The sequence below is a fragment of the Meriones unguiculatus genome, chromosome 20 (genome assembly GCF_030254825.1).
Source record: "Meriones unguiculatus strain TT.TT164.6M chromosome 20, Bangor_MerUng_6.1, whole genome shotgun sequence".
Classification (NCBI taxonomy): Eukaryota; Metazoa; Chordata; class Mammalia; order Rodentia; family Muridae; genus Meriones; species Meriones unguiculatus.
In genome coordinates, this window is record NC_083367.1 from 30,593,510 (window position 1) to 30,599,509 (window position 6,000).

The 6,000-nt window shown below is 41.2% G+C and overlaps 1 long non-coding RNA gene across 1 annotated transcript in view; it reads left to right on the forward strand.

Moving 5' to 3' along the window:
* Nucleotides 1–4,076, forward strand: part of LOC132649458 (uncharacterized) — a 29,604-nt gene extending 25,528 nt beyond the window's left edge. The window contains exon 3 of the long non-coding RNA XR_009587902.1: nt 3,737–4,076. This is a non-coding gene — a long non-coding RNA (uncharacterized LOC132649458). The remainder of the gene's footprint in view (nt 1–3,736) is intronic.
* Nucleotides 4,077–6,000: the final 1,924 nt, after the last annotated feature.

Genomic DNA, 6,000 nt, shown 5'->3' on the forward strand with positions numbered 1-6,000 from the left:
AGTGACCGTATTGTATCCCTGACAACCAAGAGATGTGAGAAAAAGAAAAATGGCTCTGAGAAATGAAGGACTGTTAGCTTTACTTTTCATTGGAAAAAAAACTTTAGTAGGAGACTATTTATAAATTTTATGGCCTTAATTCTTCCTTTCCTATGAGTTCAAGAACTTCACAGGCATTTCCTTCACAGTATTCCCAGGGAATTCTCCACCCTGAAGCCAAGAGAAGTTCAGAGTTGTAGCTTTTCAGTCCATGGGTAGATCACCACTCCAGGGTTACCCGGTGTGTGGGAAGGAAAGTGGAAGCAAAGCCAGGCCTGACCTAAAGTTCTGGGCAAATGCTAGAACCTGTCTGAGACTTGTGTATGAATGCCAGATACTCTTACAAAAACCAGAGGGCAGCGACGTGAGTAGGACTCTCATTTTTACAGAGTATTTCAGTGGAGACCATTTCCTGTTGAGCATCAGAAACCTGACATTTTCATCTACCACTTGTTAGCTATACCGGTGCTGGGAAAGTCATTCACTCGTTCAACGGCCAAGTTCACTCCCTCCCCGGTGGGCTAGCCCCACTTTACCTGTGGGTCAGAATGGGGTTATTTACAGGCTCAAAGGAGATGATATGAAAGGTGAAGTGATAAACAAATACGTGACATTGGACATCATTATCATGTTAGATGATGCAACATACAAGGCGTCTGCAAGGCAAATGTGTGTTCAGTGTGCTGTAGGTTTGCCCAGCGAATAAGGACTTGCAGAGGAGAATCTTACAGATGATGAAACTGAAGCTCAGGGCAAACTAATGGCTTACCCAGAAATTAAGACTGACTTATTTGTGTCAAAGACTTGTATCATATGTCTGTGACCCTGACTCCTGCCACCTTTTTCATGTTGTTGTTATTTTTTTTATTAAATGATATTTCTAGTTATTCTTTGAGAATTTTATGCAATGTATTTTGACCATAATCATGCCTTTTCTACCAAATTCTCCCAGGATCTTCCCTACCTTCTTACCCACCCAACTTCATGTAGAGTTTGTCAATGCAAAAATTTACAATTAATCAGAGTCAGAAGGGTATGATATTTCTATGACTTTCAGTGCTTTATGAATTACCTGGGGGAGGATTTGGAGAGGAATAAAGAAAGTGTTGGAGGCTCATTTGTGCCCGAACTAAAAGGCAAATGGAATCAAAATGTTCAGGGACACTCCTTTTCCATTAGGTTTGTTCTAAGTGCATTACAGCCAGGTTCACTGATGCAAATTCAGCAGTTCATCGTATTTTGGCTTTGACTCTTGATCAGAGAGGGACTTCATTCAGCACATGGTGAGGATTGCCTCTTGGTTTTCTTCCAACTCCACTTAAGCTAATGTGTTTTGTTACTTGATTCAATATCATGTGGGACTGGAAACTGGTCATATTAAGGCCAATAAGAGACAGAAAACATTCAGCATAATTGAAGAGTGTTATAACATGTGTGCAATAGAAAAATGAGTACTGTACCCATTCAAATGCAGTTAAGGTTCTTTTAATGATTTATTTATTTATTCTTATTTTATGCGCATTGGTGTTTTGCCTGCATGTATGTCTGTGTGAGGGTGTCACATCCCTTGGGGCTGGATTACAGACAGTTGTGAGCTGCCATGTAAGGGGCTGGGAATCGAACTGGGGTTCCCTAGAAGAGCAGCCAGTGCTCTTAATTGACAAGACATCTCTCCAGCCCCAGTAGGGTTCTTTTAATAGTGGCTTGAAATAATGAAAAAAAAAATCTAGGAAATGTGGGAAGAGGGAAGAGAAGCTCAGATCTGGGTATAAGACTCAAAGAAGCTAGAAACACTGGCTTTGTGTAATATGTGAATGAGAGTATGCAATAAGACATTTATTACTGTCTCAACACCATTCAAAGTGGTTATTGGAAGGAGTCAACCATGAAGTGAAATCAGCGTGATGACTACTGATTTGTGTGGCAAGAACAGAAAAAAAAAAAAAAAAAAGATAAAGGCACTTCAGGAAAGGAAATCATGCCATAGTGATGCTCATAAAAGTTCCCATGTTTTCTAAACTTTTCAAAAAACAAGATGAAACGACTGATATTCTGTTTGCTGTCCCAGAGTGCATGAGCTCAACCTGCGACACGTTCTATCTCTGGCCCTTACCGCCAAGGTTAGAAATTAGGGTCACTGCTCGATGCTGGCCTTCATCTTTGTCTGGATAGCCAGTGCTGGTCTGCAACGCTCAGCAACTGTGGTGGAAGTGTCTGGAGGATAATTATCTACTACTCTTTAATGGATGGAGACGATTGGGACCTCAAGAACATAGCAGCAATGCTGAAGGTCGTATCAGCACAGCTCTATGACACAGCCACCGGTTCCTTGGAAATCAGCAAGATCATATTCTGGAGACTATAGACACGGACTTGCACGGAGATAATGCCACGCACTAAACACAGCCCAACAGACCCCTTTTCTGGATAAAGGTTTTGACATAGCACTTGGGAGTTGACACTGTAAAGAAAAGAGTACATACTTAAAATTATTTCTGGGAGTGAGGGCCACCAAACTGTCTTAGATAGCATTTCTTCATCTTAGTTAAGTTTTTCTTTTGAGGTTTCAGGCAAAGGTCCTCAGGAGGCTGGAATCAAGGTCCCCAATTCCTTGTTGTCTTTACTGGTTGTGATGACTTTTGCTTAACATTACAAATCTCTGTGTCATGAGCATTTCTTCCGCTTTCAGAGAACAGAGGTGTCATGATTTTGGTTTAAAGAAATTGTACTTTAAGACTCTGAGATTTGTGCGTAGTAGGTGTGTTGGGAAGTATGCTTGCAACACCTTTGAGAGGCTAAAAACAAAAAAACCAAAAAAGCACAAAGAAACTAAATTTTGCAGGGAAGCACTGACTTAAAATATTTTGAAGAAGACTCTGGATCATTTTCTCTGGGAGTTCTAGAGGCCGGATAGACTTTTGGGAGGGGGGGGCTATTTCAGATTGGATACGCTTGTCAATTCTTACCAAAACAAACAATTATCTGTGCATAAAGAAATAATTTTTTTTTTTTTTAAATCACTGTTGGACAGTAAAAGCAACAGGCCCAGGGAAGTAAAGTCACTATCCAAAGTCAGATTGTTTCTTAGTGGAGCAGCTGGGGCCATTCAATCTGCGTCCTGACTCCAGACCATAGGCCCGGCCAGGAGATACACCTCCCCAGGGTGAAGGGAAGAGCCTATGGCCCCCCACTGAGTACTGACCTAACGGGCAAGAGGAATGTGTGTGTGAGATTCTTTGACATAAGAATATGAATATCTTTTGATTGTGAAAAATACATATTCGAGGAGCTACCCTATTTAAAATATTTACTGATTTTTCCTGGAAAATGTTCAAACAACTCTCTTTGGCATTAAAATTTCCCATTTTGTATTAACTTCATGAAACGCTTGAACGAAGACTTTGGGTACTACGTTTTAGCTGAGCTTTTCTTAAATGTAAACCGCAAAACCATCTCTTTGGATTACATATTTTCCTCTGGAATAATGCAGGCCTAGGTTACAAACACACTGGTAACTTGCAAGGTTCTTCTCCTCCTCATCCACACAGGAGCTCTGTGGGTTTAGGTTAATGTGCCCAGAACATAAACGTGCAATCTGTGAGTCTAACAGGTTATGAGGTTTGCCTGAAGTTGGACTTGGTGGTCCAGACCTCCGTATACCTAATCCAGATCTTCATCTCCTGTATCTCCTCTGCAGGCTGCATCCCACCCAGGATCTGCCTCTGACAGTCAGTGAAGGAACCAAGGCAAGTGTGTGTTCAGTGTGAAAGGAGCAGCACAAACAACTGCAAAGAAGGGTCGGAGCTCTCAGCTCCCATGAGTGCCTAAGAAAAATAAGTACTCTTGGAAGGGGATTAAGGGTTCCCACAGAAAGCATTATCTGTTTTCTTTGGACATATTCTGTCAGTGGTTAATGTGATGTGGATTCGAGTACCACACTAGAAACAGTGACAGAAAATATTGATGCTACAACCTGTGCAAAGCATTAACCAAACACGAGTTCATATCTTAACGTTCCTGTAAGTGGTAGCTTTTGTCCCAGCTTTTGGTAGCTTTCCTTATTATCATCATTTGAAGTGGGTCCAACTCAAACAAAACTTGCTTGGATTCTTGAGTCAACTATTTCACTTTTGGTGGCAAAAAATAAACTACAAAACAAAACAAAAGGGTTGTGTCTATTTTTCTTAACTTTCCTTTCCTTTTTGGTCACTCAGCCAAAGTTAAGGTGGTGAGGTACTGGAAAATATAACCCCACACGTGAGTGTATGGACTGGGTAGGAAAGGGAGGGAGGGAAGGGCGGGAGGCAGCGGGGCAACTGCTTGCTGGATCTGAGTATGTTCAAAGACTGTAAGCATAGCTTGTTAAATAGCCCAAGACTGTTGAGACTAAGGTTTGGCTTAGGCTGTGTGTAGTTGTTATTTCAATGATGTAAGGTTCACACACTGACTGTTGAAAGGTGTTCTTGAGACATTAGTCAGGCTGTGGTATCTCTATGGAAGCGTTAGGAGTCCACATCCTCAAGTAGTTGTCTCACAAAACACCAAAGGCTGCAGGTCTTTGGTACGTCTGGTTTCTGGTATGGTTAAGGCAGGGCCATGTCTGTTGGAGATAATGTCCAAGGATGTGTTGATGCCAGAAATGAAAGTAGACCTTATTAGAATGAAAGGACAGGACAAGAAAAAGTGACTGGAATCTTTCTGTATAATAATTGAAGGTTATAATGAGAGCATTTTTTTTTTCTTGGTTGGGATTTTTATTGTTGTTATTGATCAAAAGTAACTTGGGAAGTAAGGGTTCATTTCGTCTTACAACTTGTAGCGTGTGCCACATGTGTGCAAATATATGTGGCTTTGAACCATTCAAACCCACAGAAAAGCCGAAAGAAGGGTGCAAAACTATCTGTTGATGACCTGTTTCTCTGTGTCTATTCCTATATGAGTGTGCGTGCAGGTATGTATGAGTGGGCGCGTGTGTGTGTGTGTGTGTGTGTGTGAGTGTGTGTATGCATGTGCATGCATGTTATTTCCTCTTCCAAGTGCAAGAATAATTTTTTTTTTTTCCACAAATCCATTATCACCTTAGAAGAAGATCATGAGTTAATAACATGATGTGTAAGTACATTCATCTGGTTCTATATATTTTTCTATAACATTTTTTTTTTCTTTCTGGTCCAAGTTCCAGTGAACTTTGATTTGTGGCATTGAGATATCACGAATTGTCAGGAGCCTCTGAAAGCTGTTCCTTTTAGTCTTAGGAAAAAATCTTGTGCATAATCCGGCAGATTTCCCTCTGGTGTTAGATTTCCATTGCGACAAAATCCTAGAGAAAAGCAGTTTACGGAGGGAAGATTTACATGGCTCATGGTTTCAGGGTTCCGTGGGAGGCTCCACACAGAATATCATGGTAGAAGGGCTTGGTAGAGAGCAGAGATGCTCATTTTAGGACAGCCAGGAAAAACCGAAAACGAGGGAGCTACGGACCAAAGTACAGTTCCCAAGAACACTCCTCCTTTGACCACCTATTTCCCGTAGCTAGGATATACCTTTAAGGTATATCCACTTACAAGCTGTCCCATCGGATTACAAATCCATCAAGGAATTAAGACACTGGTAGGCAACCCCACCACACCCCAGTCTAATTGCCTCTCAGTGATTAGATTAGCCATCTATTGGACCAAGTTTCAACACCTGAACTTTGGGACTATTTTATGAACAAGCCCCACGTTTCTCTTCTAGATGAGCCGTTCTTTATGATCTGATGTACACTGAACATTTCAGGCAAGAGCATCTTGTAGATGAAGGGAATACCTCTCAGCACCCTCCACCAGGGTGTGTATAGTTCTAACCTATTCAGTTATTGGCAAATATAAAATTGACTGGTTTGGGGGGCCAGGAAATACCTACATTTTAAAGGCACATTTTGCTACTAGTGAATAAAAGGGATATTTCTCGCTATAGAAG